The sequence below is a fragment of the Alligator sinensis genome, unplaced genomic scaffold, assembly GCF_000455745.1.
Source record: "Alligator sinensis unplaced genomic scaffold, ASM45574v1 scaffold573_1, whole genome shotgun sequence".
NCBI classification, from domain to species: domain Eukaryota; kingdom Metazoa; phylum Chordata; order Crocodylia; family Alligatoridae; genus Alligator; species Alligator sinensis.
In genome coordinates this window covers 2,028,901-2,044,548 of record NW_005841877.1, presented here as the reverse complement: position 1 = coordinate 2,044,548, position 15,648 = coordinate 2,028,901, and positions in this window count along the sequence as shown.

Below are 15,648 nucleotides of genomic sequence, written 5' to 3'. Positions count from 1 at the left end.
GATTCTTCTGCTCTACTCAGCATTGGTGAGACTGCAGCTGGAGTACTGCGTCCAGTTCTGGGCAACGCTCTTCAACAAGGACATGGAAAAGCTCAAGAGAGTCCAGAGTAGGGCTACCTGTATGATCAGAAACTTCCATGATACACCCCACACCCCCCTCACATCCCTCTCCACCCCCACATACCCACCTACAAACTCCACACCCCCCTATACCCACACCCCCACACACACACCCAAGAATCCCACACCCACCCGCTAACACCCCTTTCACCCAGTTTCTACAAACCCCACATCCCCTCACATCTCACAACCTGCATGCCCAGCTACCAAACAAGCTGGGACCTGCTGGCAGGAGCTGTAGCTGCAGGGGCAGCTGTCCCCACATCCTGGTTAGTGAAGGAGTCAGGGGGAGCTCTGATTTTTCTATGATACAAAAACCAAAAACAAACACCAAACATATAGATATTTAGAATTTATTTCTTGATGATGATAGAGGCACTGGTAGGCTTCCAAAGAGCTTTAAAATGTTAAATATAGCAACAAAACATTGCCCAATTGCTTTCTCTCCAAATATATATATATATTAATCATGGAAGGACACGGATTTTTGGGTATTTTAAAGAGTGAATTTGGGATTTTTTTTCAGAGAATTTGCAATGTTGAAATTGGGAAAACCAGGATTCCTGCTAGTGAGGCAAGTGGCAGGACACAGGCAGAGGGATCCCAGCTGGAGGGCAAAAGAGGTAGCTGACTTCCTGGCCATTTGGGTCCAGGAGGACATGCTTTGGCATGTACAAAGCAGGACACCACAATGAGCACATCTTCCAGGCAATAGCTGCCCAGATGGCAGAGTGGGGGCATACATAGCAGCAGCACCAGAGAAAGGTCAACTGTGTAGCCATAGCCCATTGGCAGCTGGCCCAGAAGTGCAGGCAGCTCTGCTGCAGTGCCCATGCCATTGCCCAGCTGGTCATGTGATCCCCATCCAGGTATGGCAGGCATGCAGACATGGGACTGCAGGTCCAAGGAGGTGGATGCTGTTGCAGGTGGCAGCAGGTCACAGCCTGGCAACAGCCCTCACTGCCAGACTGCTGCAGAAGGTAGAGGGTTCAGGGGCCACTCTAGGTCAGGGCTGCTGCAGCAGTCCAGCTGGCACAGGGGGCTAGTGTCCCCATATATCAACTGGCTGGGCCTGAGAAGTTCCTGAGAGTAAGTAGCCCTGAGCTGCTTGCCACAGCAGCTTTTTATGCTGATGGCCCCAGCCTTCAGCTCCCCCTGGCTGCAGATCTTGGATGAGCTGGGCAGGGTCAGTTTGTCCCAAGTGACACAACTTGCCCCACACCAAAGTGTATGCTCAGGCATGTGTGATGAGGAACAAATCTCCACCACAAATTTGTGCCGCTTCTATTTGAGCTGCTGCAAGTGCGTGTGCCTGTATGTGTGGATGCGCTCTATGTGTGTGTACTCCAGATACACTCTCACAAAGAATCCATGTACTAATTAGCCCTCTACTTGTGAGTGGTACTGGGTGTTCTTCTCACAAGTCCAGGGATCCTCCAAAAAATTGTATGCAGATGAGGTGTAGGGCAACCTGGTCTGGCTCCACCTCATTGAGGACAAGGCCACACTAATCACATGTGACAGATTGAGAGGGGAGAAGGCAACAGAGTGATTCTGGGGAAATTCTTTGGGCTTGTGTTTGGTGATGTTTGCTAGACATTTAAGGCTGGCAAAGAAACAGGAATATTTGGAAATGAGAACAAAAGACACAAGTCAGCTGTGGTAGTGAAGAGGAAGTCAAAATGTATTCAGTGTAGTGGGTCACCATGACTTGAAAAAGAGCTGGTGCTACACTAACCTATCCTTGTGGTAGGTTCCCATCACTTCTCAGCCTTTTGGCTTGATGAAGTGTAGTCTCTGTTGGTTCACAGGGGCTTGCATATAGGACCTCAGCCTCTTGTGGGCCAACATCACCTTGAATGGCATTGTGTAGTTAAGGGTGGAGGCTTGTCCAATGCACTGTGGGCAGCCCCCCCAACACCCTCATGAAAGTCTACTATAGCCTTGGACAGGGAGGATCTTAGCTACACACTTTATTTTTATGGAGATGGGGCATTTCTCCCTAGCTTGCTACTTTGGCTTTTTGGATAAGGGCAAGCAAGACTTGGAGGCACCTGAATTCCAAGGCCTCCAGGCTTGACGTCTACACATAGGATGCCTGCCATGGATTTGAAGTATCTAAAGTTCTAGGCTGAAGAGTCTGGGAGGAATGATACTTGCTAGTAGTAGCACCACATAGATTTTTCCTTTCTGATGGCTGCTGGGCACTGAGCTGATGTTTTTAGAGAACTGTTCACAATGACTCTCAGATCTCTTTGCTACGTGGTAGAAGCTAATGTAGAGCCCATCATACTGTGCATATAATTCGGGTTATTTTTTGTGATACATCACTTTACACTTATCTACATTTAATTTCATCTTTGTATCCCTCATCAAGACTGTGAGAGACTGGGAAAAGCTACATTTCCATTTCTGATGATAGAGCCTGATTATTATTGGGAACTCCCAAATAAGGAGGTCTTTTTTAAAATTTATAAATAGAGGCAACACCTTGCAATTCCATAGAAGGGTCATTTTCTTCATTGTAGAAGAATCGTGCTGATCAAGAATCGCCAATCAATTTCTAGGCTTTTTTCCAACACCAGCAAGTGGGATGGGTTGGATTCTAGCTGAAGAAACCACATGGATATAGAAGGTATCTCCCACTGATGTAAAGCAGACAGATGCAGTATGCCTCTGTGCCTACTCCTACCATTTTTTACCAGAGGTATATTGTCTGGCACAGAGAGATAAATGGAAGTTTGGGGTTATGGAGAAAGCACATTGGATCAGAGAGCTGCAGAAAGATCAGGAAAGGCAAAGAGAGAAAGAGAGGTCCTCCTCTGCTGTAACTTCTACTGGAAGCACACATAACAAAAGGAGGGAGCTATAATTCACTTCATTGCCCCAAGCTGAGAAACATTCAACCCATGGTGCAATTCAAGCAGACTGGTGAGTGGGACACACATTATCATTGATCCTTTTGCTGTTGAAAAAGTACTAATAAGGCACTGTAATAGGTAGCAATACTTCTATTGGAAGACTGTTCCAGGATCTTTCTCCTCAGATTAGAAATCAGAAAATTTTCAGCATAAATTTATTTATAGGCAGTTTATAGCCATTTGTTCTTGTGCCAATCTTGCTGTTTATCTTAAACAATTCTTTCCTTCAGAGTGTTTACCCTCCTGATAGATTTTTAAACAGCAATTGTATTTCCTTGTAGCCTTCACTTTGGTATAATAAACACACTCAACTCTTTTACTCTCCTTGCCTATGTAGACTCTCCATTCCCCTCCCATTCCAGTATTCCTAGTCCTTCTCTACATCTGCTTCAGTTTTGAATTCATCTTTATTAACACGACCCAAATTATGCTGTACAGGTGACCCTTGCCATTCACAGGGATACTTTCTTGAGATCCCCACAAATGGCAAAATCTGTAAATACAGCACTGCGTTCATGAACATCATGAATGTAGTGCCCCCCGTGGCTGGGGGGCGGAGGGGGGGGCATGGCTGCGCTGGGGGTGGGGAGAGCCCAGTGGTGACAGCAGGAGCCTGGTGGTGGCAAGCGTGGAGCTCCTGAGGAGCTCCTGTAAGTGTTTAAGATGCTGGTTCAGCGTTCGCGAATATTTGAAACCACGAGTGCCGAACCTGCGAATAGCGAGGGTTTCCTGTATTCCAAAGGGTGTGTCAGCAGTGCCTTGTACAATATCACTTATATTTATCTGTAAAAATACTAGAAGAACATTCCTTGCTACATGCTAGGATTACATTTTTCATGACCACACTAGCAACTCATAGATCTGTTGAGAGTGGCTAATGCGCCTGAAAGTCCTCTTCTGTCATTTCCAACTTCTGAGCTCCCAGCTTGCAGCTTTGTACTTTGTACTATTACATTTAATCTAATTTCCATTACTCCATTTTTAAGGCCCTCATTCTTTCTGCATAATATTCCACCCTTTCCTTTGTAAATTTAATTACCACACTCCTACTTTTGTGCCAAAGTGGTTAATGAAAATGTTAAATAAAATCAGGCTGAAGACTAAGCCTGAAGTAAATCTACTAATTAGCTGCTTCCATCCCAGTAATTCCCTTATCCTTGGCTTCCCTTTAGCTAGTTGCTTACCTAATTCACAATTCTTATACTAATCCCTGCCTTTTCCAGGGATAAAATGCCAGTTTCCTATGTGGCATCTTATGAAATGCTTTGCTAAAATTCAGATACTAAGTTCTTTCACTAAGCGAGGCTGCTCTGATGCGCTGTAATTACAGCACATAGGAGCAGAGTCATAGTTTCATATTTTCATAGATGCTAGGGTTGGAAGGGACCTATTAGACCATTGAGTCCAACCCCTGCCTTGGGCAGGAATGAGTACTGGGTTCAGATGACCCCAGCCAGGTGTCTGTCCAATCTCCTTTTGAACATCTCCAAGGAAGGGGACAGCACCAGCTCCCTTGAAAGCTTATTCCATATTTTGACAACCCTCACTGTAAAGAATTTTTTCCTGATGTCCAACCTGAATTTGCTCTCTTTCATTTTGTGGCCATTATTTCTAGTTAACCAAACAAGTGCCCTGTTAAACATTGTATCTCCTATTTCTTGCTCCCCCCCACCCCCCGATGAGTTTGTAGGCGGCCATGAGATCACCTCTCAGCCTCCTTTTGCAGAAGATGAAGAGATTCAGGTCTCCCAGTTGGTCCACATAGGTTTTGTTTTTTTTTTCGGTAGGCCTTTAACCAGATGAGTGGCCCTTCTCTGAACCCTCTCCAGGCAATCCACATCCCTCCTGAAGTGTGGCACCCAAAGCTGGACACAGTACTCCAGCTGTGGCCTGACCAATGCTGCATAGAGGGGAAGTATCACCACCCTAGACCTGTTTGTGATGCACCTACTTATGCAAGAAAGGGTGCGGTTAGCGTTACTTATTACCTCATCATATTGGTGACTCATGTTCATTTTGGAGTCAACTATGACTCTGAGATCCCTTTCTGCTCCTGTGCTACTTAGAGTGATACTTCTCAGGCTGTAGGAGTGTTGATGTTCTTCATCCCCAGATGCAGCACATAGATTTTTGTAGACATTTGGGCTGTAAGGGACCCCAAAGGATCATCAAGTCCAGCCCCCTGCCCCAGAGCCAGAAAGTCAGCAGGGATCATAGTATCCCAGAAAGATAGACATCCAACTGTGTCTTGAAGGCATTCAAAGTGGGTGGTTGAACCACCTCCGGTGACAGTCTATTCCAAACCTTGGGGGCTTGGACAGTAAAGAAGTTCTTCCTTATGTCCAGCCTGAATCGGTCACAGTGGAGTTTGTGACCGTTCGATCTTGTCATCCCTTGGGGCACTCTGGTGAACAGACATTCCCCCAGATCCTGGTGAACACCCTGATAAACTTATAGGTGGCCACCAGATTGCACCCGAGCCTGCACTTTTCCAGGCTGAAGAATCCCATGACTCTCAGCTTCTCATCATAAGGTCTATTTTCCTGACCTCTGATCATGCATGTGGCTCTTCTCTGCACTATTTAAAGCTTCTTCACATCCTTTTTGAATTATGGAGCCCAAAACTGGAGGCAGTAATCCAGATGCGGCCTCACCAAGGCCAAGTGCAATGAGAGAATGACGTCCTGGAATTTGCTTGAGAAGCATCTATGGATGCAAGCCAGGGTTTTGCTTGCTTTACTAGCCACAGCATCACATTGAAGGCTCATGTTCATCTTGTGGTCAATCCTGACCCCCAAGTCCCTCCAGTCCATAGTGCTAGTCAGCATAGCACTGCCAAGCCTATAAACATGCTGCAGGTTTTTCCTCCCAAGGTGGAGAACCTTGCATTTTTTGGTATTGAACACCATCAGGTTCTCATCTGCCCTTTTGCTGAGCCTGTCAAGGTCAGCCTGGATTACTCCTCATCCTCAGGTGTGGATGCTTTACCCCAAAGTTTGGTATCATCGGTGAACTTGGCCAGTCCACTTCTGACTCCAATGTCCACATCATTAATGAAGAGGTTGAACAATGTAGGTCCAAGGACAGAGTGTTGTGGGACCTCACTGGTCACAGGGTACCATGACGATTGACTTCCATCAACCACCATGTTCTGGGTCCCACCATGGAGCCAATTTCCCAGACAGCGGATCATGATGGACCCGAGGCTGCAGTTGGCCAGTTTTGCCAAGAGGTGATCATGAGATACCAGATTGAAGGCTTTTTTAAAGTCAAGATATAGGACATCAATCTCTTCCCCCTTGTCCAGGTGATAGGTCACCTGGTTATAAAAGGAAATGAGATTGGTCAAGTAAGACCTACCTGCAACAAACCTGTGCTGGGCATCCCTCAGGATATTGCCGTCAGTTAGTCTGTTAAGGATGACCTCTTTGATAATCTTTTCCAAGACCTTCCCCAGGATAGAGGTCATGCTGATGGGCCTGTAGTTTGCTGGATCCACTTTCCTCCATTTCTTGAAGATAGGCACAACATTGGCCTTCTTCCAATCTTCGGGCACTTCACCAGAGCACCAGGAGTTCTCAAAGATCCATGCCAGGTGATGACCTATGATGCTAGCCAGCTCCTTGAGTACCCTTGAGTGTAAACCATCAGGGCCGGCTGACTTGAAGATATCTAGCCTGTCAAGGTGTTCCTTCATGAGGTCAGCTTCAATGGAGGGTAAGGAGTCTCCCTCAACTGGGCATCCCTGACCCACAGTGGGCCAGGGTGTCCCTTGGGACTGGTGAAAAACTGACGCAAGGTACCCATTTAGCAAGTTTTCTTTTTCATGGGCATCAGTTGTCAGTTGTCCCATCTGGTTTAACAGGGACCCAATGTTGCTCTTGCTTTTCCTCTGGCTCCCCACATATCTAAAAAAGGACTTTTTTATTGTCCTTGATATTTGTAGCTAGCTGGAGTTCCATTGCAGACTTGGCTTTCCTGGTTTGCTCTCTGCAGGTGTGGACCAGACCAGAGTATTCCTCCTTGGTGGTGGTTCCAGTCCTCCATCCTTTGTAGGTCTTCCTTTTAAGATGCATGAGGTCCGCTAGTTCCCTGGAAAGCCAAGGGGGCTGCTGTGCTCTTTTGCTGCCTTTCCTCTGAGACGGGATAGACTTTGCTTGCACATCCAGGATTGCTCCCTTGAGAAGCAACCACTCATCCTGAACTCCCCTCCCTTTTGGGTTGTGGCCCTTTAGGCCCTAACTGACAAGCCTCTTGAGCATGTCAAAGTCAACTTTCCTGAAGCCGAGGACTTCTGTATTACTGACTGACTTGCCGGTGACTGACTGATTTTACGGTGGATGGTGAAGGTGATCCGCTCATGGTCACTGTCACCCAGCTTCCCTTCAATCATTAGGTTGCTGATTAGGTTGTCCCCAGTTGCCAGAACCAGGTCGAGCAGCTTCATAGTTTCATAGTAGTTTGGGGTTAGAAGGGACCTGAGCAGATCATCTAGTCTGACCCCCTGCCACTAGAAGGAGCACATGCTGGAATCACATGACCCTAGACAGGTGTTTGTCCAACTTCTTTTTGAATTTACCCAAGGTAGGAGCAAGGACCACTTCCCTAGGAAGTTGGTTTCAGATCCTAGCCACCCTAACAGTGAAATAGTGCCTCCTAATCTCTAACCTGAACCTATTCTCCAGCAGCTTCTGGCCATTGTTCCTTGTCACCCCAGATGCTGCTGGGGGGAATAGGGACCTTCCTATTTGCTGCTGATCTCCCCTAATGATTTTGTAGGCAGCCACCAAATTCAGCCTCTGCTTGCTAAGGCTGAACAGGTTCAGGTCCTTCAGCCTCTCCTCATGGGGCCTGCCCTGTTGCCCTCCAGCCAAGAAGGTGGCCCTCCTGTGAACCCTCTCAAGGCAGGCCACATCCTTCTTAAAGTGCGGTGCCCAGAATCCTCCAATTGTAGCATGAACAATGTCACATAGAGGGGGAGTATCACCTCTCTGGACTGGCTTGAGATGCATCTTTGGATACCTCAATTTGCCCTTCTTCCTGGCCCAAATTAACTATGGAAGATGTATATTGCTCCTTAACATACGCCCCCCATCCCACCCCTGCTTTTTCCCCACTCTGTCCTGTCTGTACAGCCTGTAGCCCTCAATATCCACTGCCCAGTTGTGGGTAGAATCCCACCAAGTTTCTGTTAGCCTAACCAGGTCGAATCCTTTATTTGCAAGCAGGAGTGCAAGTTCCTCCTGCTTGTTCCCCATGCTCTTAGCATTAGTATGGAGGCATCTAAGCCCTCCAATAGGTAGGCTTGCTACTTCCCCATTTTGATGCTTAGTGGGTCCCTTCTCTGGACCCTCTCCAGGTTATCCACATACCTCTTAAAGTGTGGTGCCCAAAACTGGATGCAGTATTCCAACTGCGATCTGACCAATGCTCGATAGAGGGGAAGTATCACCTCCTTGGTTGTGTTTGTCATGCACCTGCTAATGCATGGTAAAGTGCAGTTAGCTTTGCTGATGACTTCGTCACACTGACAACTCATGTTCATCTTGGAGTCCACTAGGACTCCAAGATCCCTTTCACTTCCGTGCTACCGAGCAGTTCATTTTCTAGGCAGTAGGTGTGCTGGACATTTTTCCTCCCTAGGTGCAGCACTTCGCATTTCTCCTTGTAAAATTGCATTCTATTGTTTTCTGCCCATTTGTCCAACCTGTCCAGGTCTGCCTGAGTTGTTCCCTGCCCTCCGGTGTGTCATCTTCTCCCCACAGTTTTGTGTCATCTGCAAACTTGGACAGAGTACACTTCACTCCCTTGTCCAAGTCACTGATGAAGACATTGAAGAGTATCACATCCTCCTTGTGATGTCTCAAATCCAGGCTTTGGGCAGGCAGGATACTTCCCATACTGTGGGATCTGGGCAGCAGATGGCTCCCTCCATTCCTCTCAGGAGGGAGTCACCCACCACGATGACCCGATATCTTCTCCTCTGAGTCGGTTAATCGAATCTGCTGGAGTGTGGTAATTATCATGCTCCAGCAGACTCCAGCATCTCATGTATCAGCATTTCCATGTTGGAAAATGGCAGTGGGGGTGCTTTAACTAAAGCTTGTTCAATAAGCTTTAGTTAAAATGCCACCACCACCATTTTTCACTGTGGGGATGCTGATATATGAGATGCTCCAGAAGCTTTAATTAGAGCAGCTTTCAGAGCCACTTTAATTAAAGCAAGCCCTCACATACTCTCTTAGCACATGTATAAACACCCTAAGTTTCCTCCTTTATCAAAATAGAACGATAATATCTTCATTTCAGGATATTATGACATTTGATTTATCAATGTTAAAGTGCTTTGGGATCCTCTAACAGAATCTGCTCTGAATACAAAATATTATTATAGTTATTTTTCATAATCTGTGTACACAAAAGGACTATGTACTATGTATAAACATCATCCATGTAACAAGATCAAAATAATGTTTCTTTGTGTAGATGCTTTTCGTTGGGAATGTTCTCTTTGAATTGAATCAAAATGGTACTCTCCTATTTGTCAAAGTATCTCACTTTTATAATCTGTCAATCAAGTTTCAATAAACTCAGTCTAATCCTGTGGATTTTATTGTGTGTAAAATAACAGGCTTTGATCAGAAAGATGAAGAGATGTCAAATATTATCGTAAGCACAAACCACTTGAGTCTGGTACCACTTTAAGATATACGATATATTCTGTCAAAATTGCTAGTAAAGGTTTAATTATTGTTAGCTTTAAATCAAAGTAAAACTCCAAGTGTGTAATAGACTGCCTCAAAAATCTCTGAACAAAAAAGAGCAAAGCAATTTTGGTCTCATTCTTCATTGTTCAGACATTTTTGAACCAGCCTGTTATATACTTAGAAGGGCAAAGAATCCTCATAGATGATTTATAATGATTTTTGCTAGCATCTCTGTTCTTAAGTTTATGTCACTGGTTTGCTTATTGCAAGGTTGTTTCAAGAATTTCAGATCATATCAGTCTTTCTACCATAATTAATCATTTATATATATATATTTATATATATATATAGGAATCTAAGGGCTTGGGCACATGGGCAATTTATCACAGTGGAAAGAAGGGCAAGACTTTACAATGTGTCATCTGCTTCATGGTAACTGCTGAAATGCACCTTCTTACCTCATAGTAAATGAAAGCTAACTTCCAGAAACTTACCCTTCAACTGACTTGGCTAAGGGTCAGGGCTTATTATCTCAGGTGTAGTACCTGAGCCATCTATATTACTTTCTTAGTATAAGCAGACCTAAGCTGAGAACCTCTACCTTGCATTGTGTAGATTTAATGTTCCTAGCACATTCTTAGTCAAGTAGGAGTATCTCTGCATGACACTGAATATCATACATTAAGGTAGAGGTTGTTATACATTAAGGCAGGGGAGTACTGGAGAAGGCTTTAGGGGTGTACGTTGGTGGATGGGGATGGAGTTATGCCACGCATGATCCTGTGCTGCCGTGCAGGCACCACCTGCTCAGCCAGATGCAAGGGGTGGGGGAAGCTCACACGTGGTGGCCATCGCCGCTCTGTGTCCAGCCATGTGCCACACCCCCCACCCTCCCACTTGGTGTCTGGCTGCACACCACCCCTCCCCTGCTCAGCAGCCAGGGGTACACTAATCTGCATCCGGCCACCTGGGGGTACAATGATAAAAAAGGTTGAAAACTCCTGTGTTAAGGGATCTGATTGTCCATACCCGACATGTCTGATCAGGAATCTATATGAGGAGAGGTGTTTGGGAAGGAAGCTGTTTCTTGCGCTGAAACTCTCTTTGAATTAGCATTTAGTCAATGTAAGACTGTATAGAATGACAACAGGGTTGTATGGTAATAGAGTACTACCCATAAAATTGAATGAGAAATTTTCTTACCTTTTTATAAGTTTTCAAACTAATGCATATAATTTTCTCATATTCCATTACATTCTATATCATAATTCAAAACACATTGAGGAAGGTTATCAGATCTGTATTAAACTATATAGGTATTTTCAATATGAGAGGGATTTTTTTCCAGATACCAGAATGCCTTGATCCTGGGATAAAAAATACATTTTATAAATTACAGAAGATAAGTATACATACAAAGATTAAACAAGTACAGTGAAAATCCCCTTACTCATTCAATCAATGGACTGAAAATATCAATTGATAACAATTAATAATTGTATTTCTAAACATAACTAGAAGGCAATTTCAAACTTAGCAATGTACTTAAACATATGACTAATATAAGCTTATGGGAAGTTCCACTGAATATAATTTCCAAGTTAACAGCATCCATTAAAGACAGGGAAAGTCTGGTCAATCCACACTGAAATCACTGGTCAGTGAATCAAGCCTTAAGATTTTCTAAAAAGGGTGGTTCTTTATGCAGGTTTCACAGTAGATAGGAGACATGCTGAGATAATTCTTATCATGGCATTTGTTCTGCTTTCACACTGCAAATGAGGATGAAGCTGGCAGTAACAGTGTCATGTTGCAAGTTTCTAAAGAGGGTGGAACAAATCTACTGTTTCTACCTGTTGGCATGCAGCAGACTGTTTTTGCAGATATGGGTAGAACAAAGTCCTTTAGGTTCTTGCAGCATGTTTGGAAAAAAATCTGTTAGCTGTTAGCTACTAGCTGTACTAGGATCTCCTTTCTGGTCTCCTTTCAGGTCTCTTTGGCCAGGCACTGTATAAACCAGTGTTACCACAATAGATATCAGAATTTGTACCTTATCTCTTCTGGATGGAATTCCAGAAATCACTGACTCCTAGGCCCCTGGCACATATTCATTTAATGGTTCAATAGGATCTGATGCAGGGCAAGAAGCACAATTTTGGAATCAAGAATCAGATCCCAATTATGCCATTATTACTTGCCAGTCCCCTGCACTGTCAAGTTGGGCTGAGGTCAACAAAAACCCAAGGCTTGGCAGCTCTGGCTGGGCTGCTGGGCAGGGTGGTTCAAAAGATCCTGGGGCAGGGAGCTGAAGGGTTTCCCTGACTGAGGTCTTTAAACCATTCTGGAAGCTTCTTATCCATGTATGGTACATGCCTCTGGCAGCTAGGGTAACACGGCAGTGGCAGGAGTGTGGCAGCGGTAAGCAGGAGAGCTCCTGCAACCACCAGTGGCATTGGTGGTGGTGGGTACAAGCAGCGACCAAGGGTCGGGGACCACCCGCAGTTGCCACCAGCAGCATTGGCCAGTGGGACCTGCAGACTGCCTGCAGATGCCGCCGATGATGTCGGTGGTGGGGTGGCAAGCGGCGACTGACAGTGTTGGTGGTGCTTTTTTGCAGAGGGTGCACTGCCATGCTCAGGGGGTGCACATGCACCCACGTGCACTCCCTACATGTCACCCCTGCTCTGATCCCCCATGTGCAGAAGCATGGACAGAGCTGTGAGGTATGGGGTATAATCCCCAGCAGGGGAATTCCTTTGGCCCTTTCTGCAGCCCCAGACCCAGGCTGCAGCTGACAACCAGTTGATTGTTGATCCCAGGGCCAGGACCATACTGGGGCTGGTTCTAGACCCCAGTGCAATCCTGTCCCTAGGACTGACAATCAGTCATTTAGGGAAACAAGGTGTGTCTACACAAGACACTTTACTGCCCCATGGAGCCTGGCAGCTGACCCCCATGCCCCCTGGTAGCCTGGGGCTGGCACCTGGGGGAGCCTGAAGCTCCCTTGGCTGCTGCAGAGTGGCAGAGCAGGGCAGGAGCAGTCCTGGACTGAACTGCTCCCGTTGGAAGTAAATTTGCTCCCAACAGGCACATGTTCAGATGTTTGCCTGGGTGCAGTTTACACACCTGAATTTTCTGTGTAGAAAATTCAGATGCATAAATTGCACGTGTAGATGCACCCACTGATAATAAGCAATCTATTTCATGGTTCAAGGTATCTGCTGCTGCTCACCTTTAGGTTCTTGCAGCATGTTTAGAAAAAAATCTGTTAGCTGTTAGCTATTAGCTGTACTAAGGTCTCCTTTCTGGTCTTCTTTTTGCCTCCATAGGGGACAGAAAGAATTGGGTTTTTTTCTCCTGGTTTTTTCACTTTTTCTCTGAAGCACTGGAAACTGGCCATAGCTAGGCTGGCCATAGCTAGATTGGTTGAGGTACATTGCTACTCCTTGGTGCCCATATACCAGCCAGGAGGCTGCTCCAATGTGCTGCAATTATAGCATGTCTGAGCAGACTATTAATTGAGTCTGCTGGAGCACTGTAATTACTGCACTCCAGGAAGCCTCCACATCTCATGTATCAACATCCCCATGCTTCAAAATGGTGGCAGGGGCACTTTAATTAAAGCTCATTTGACAAGCTTTAGGTAAAGTGCCCTTGCCACCATTTTGAAGTGTGGGGACACTGATACATGAGACACACTGGGCACATTAATTAAAGTGGCTCTCAGAGCCATTGTAATTAAAGACTCCCCCCCTGCCCCATGTGTAAAAATGCCCCCTAATTTTGCCAAGAGGCCTATCTAATGGGTTTTACTCAAAGTGAAAATAAGCAGCAGATTTGCATTGAGGAGGGAGTTTTTACCCAGGTTAAATTAGCAAGGTCCTATCTTAGTTGAAGGAAACATTACAAAAAGTATATGAAAATGCCTACTTGTTAGTGATCTGCAAGGAGTTGTTTGCCTGGAGAGCACAAAAATCCTTAACAAACTGGCCAGCAGACTTCATACAATTACATGTAATTGCAACAAAAAAAAAAGCTACATTAAAATATAGTTAAGGTTGAAAATAAATATCAATTAGATTAACAAAACACTATTATAATATAGTTAAAAAGATATTTGAGCACCTAGATTGTAGTGAAGATTAAGGGGCCCTATTCATCTCAGGTTTCTTTAGGTTGACAAAGGGGCTTGAGTTTAGGTGTAAGTGAGTTTCACGGGTTAAATCAGTGAACAGGGGAAATTTTGCCAGATCACCCTTCAATGTTTCCTTCCATTTTTGTCTCCATGTATGTGTGTGTGCGTGCATGCATATGTGTATGTGTGGGAGGAGAAGGGGAGGATGGCAACAGTATGAAGCTCCCAGGTGCCAGAGTTTCCAAATGGATCCCAGGAGACCTGCCATAGGCAAGAACTGTTTTCTGAGAAGGCCTCTAATCCATTGAGGCTTCCTGACACCATGGCTTCAACACAATGAATCCTTAGAAGGGAGGATTTCCATGGCAAGAAGAGGATTTTCAGAAAGCTTAATACAGAGGCTAATTATGTTCAGCTTTCTTGAGGATTTTTCACTGAGTTAGATGAGGATTGATTCGTGCGCTGCCTAATCACATCTCTCCCAGTGTAGGACTCTAGGGGTGTCTTTATAGGTGCTCTGGGTTGGGAGGGAGGAGGGCGCTTTAATTAGAGTGGCTCTCAGGAGATGCTCTAATTAAAGCACCTGCAGTATCTTGTGTATTCAACATCCTGCACTTCAAAATAGCTTGTTTGATGAGCTTTCGTTGAAGCGCCCCAGTTGCTATTTTGAAGGGCAGGGACACTAAATACATGTGATGCTGATGCTGCTGGAGCATGCCAATTAGCACACATTGAAGCAGGCATCCAGCATGTGTATAGGTGCCTTAGCTTTAACATGGGTCTACTTTAAGGGTCTACTTTATGTGGCCGTAAATTGCTGCTCCTTCTCTGATGCCTGTATGAAAAGAATGAAACTCTAGCAAGAGGATTCACCTCCCTGCACAGACCTATAAAGTGCATTTGTCTTTCTTTTAACTTCTTCATAGGCAAACTATTTACAGTACTAGCAGCTTTCCTGATTACCAAGTATAGGTGAAAGGTGCTTATATTGTCATTATTTTATCTAACCCGAAAAAGATGGAGGTAATTTAAAAAAAACCCAAAACCTTTCATTGACGTACATAACTTCTTCCTTGCTTTCTTGAATTAGACACCAGAGCTCAGTCTGTTTAATGATTCAGGTTCTTAAAGCTTTTGATTGTAGACTAGCTTCTAAGGACAAAGCTGTTTTGAATTAATAATCATCCCTATTTCAACACCATACATCAAATGATCTTTGTGGGATAATTGTTTCATAATTAACACTTGCCGGTAGCTGTTATTCACCACCTTTTATTCCTCAGGTACTAATGACTAAGATCAGTTACAAAGGGAGGAAAAGGTGTTATGAAATCCAAACTTAAGAGTGTTTTGGCACTTTTGACAATCCTTGCTTAAATGTATAAACCCAAATGGACTCTGCTTCTGGCACTGATATTCAGCAGACAAAACTGTATTATTTCATCCCCAGTGGGCCAGTCTGTTTGCTCTTACTTTTATGTCATCATGTTGGTTTGACACCTATAATAGGTTTAATAGGTTTTTCTCTGATGTTGTTATTGGCTAATGATTCTCTTCTTCTCTGGGGATGTGAAAAATGAGAAGTCATACTGCTCAACTGTTTTATGTAGCTCTACAGGGACTGCTTTAACCATAGCACAGTATGGGAGTATGTCATCTTAAATCAATAGATAGCAAGTTAGCCTTTAACATTTGGATTGCTTGCTTTGGTTTTATAAATCAGAAGAGCAATTATAAGACAATCCCTGATGATCCAGTGGTTCAA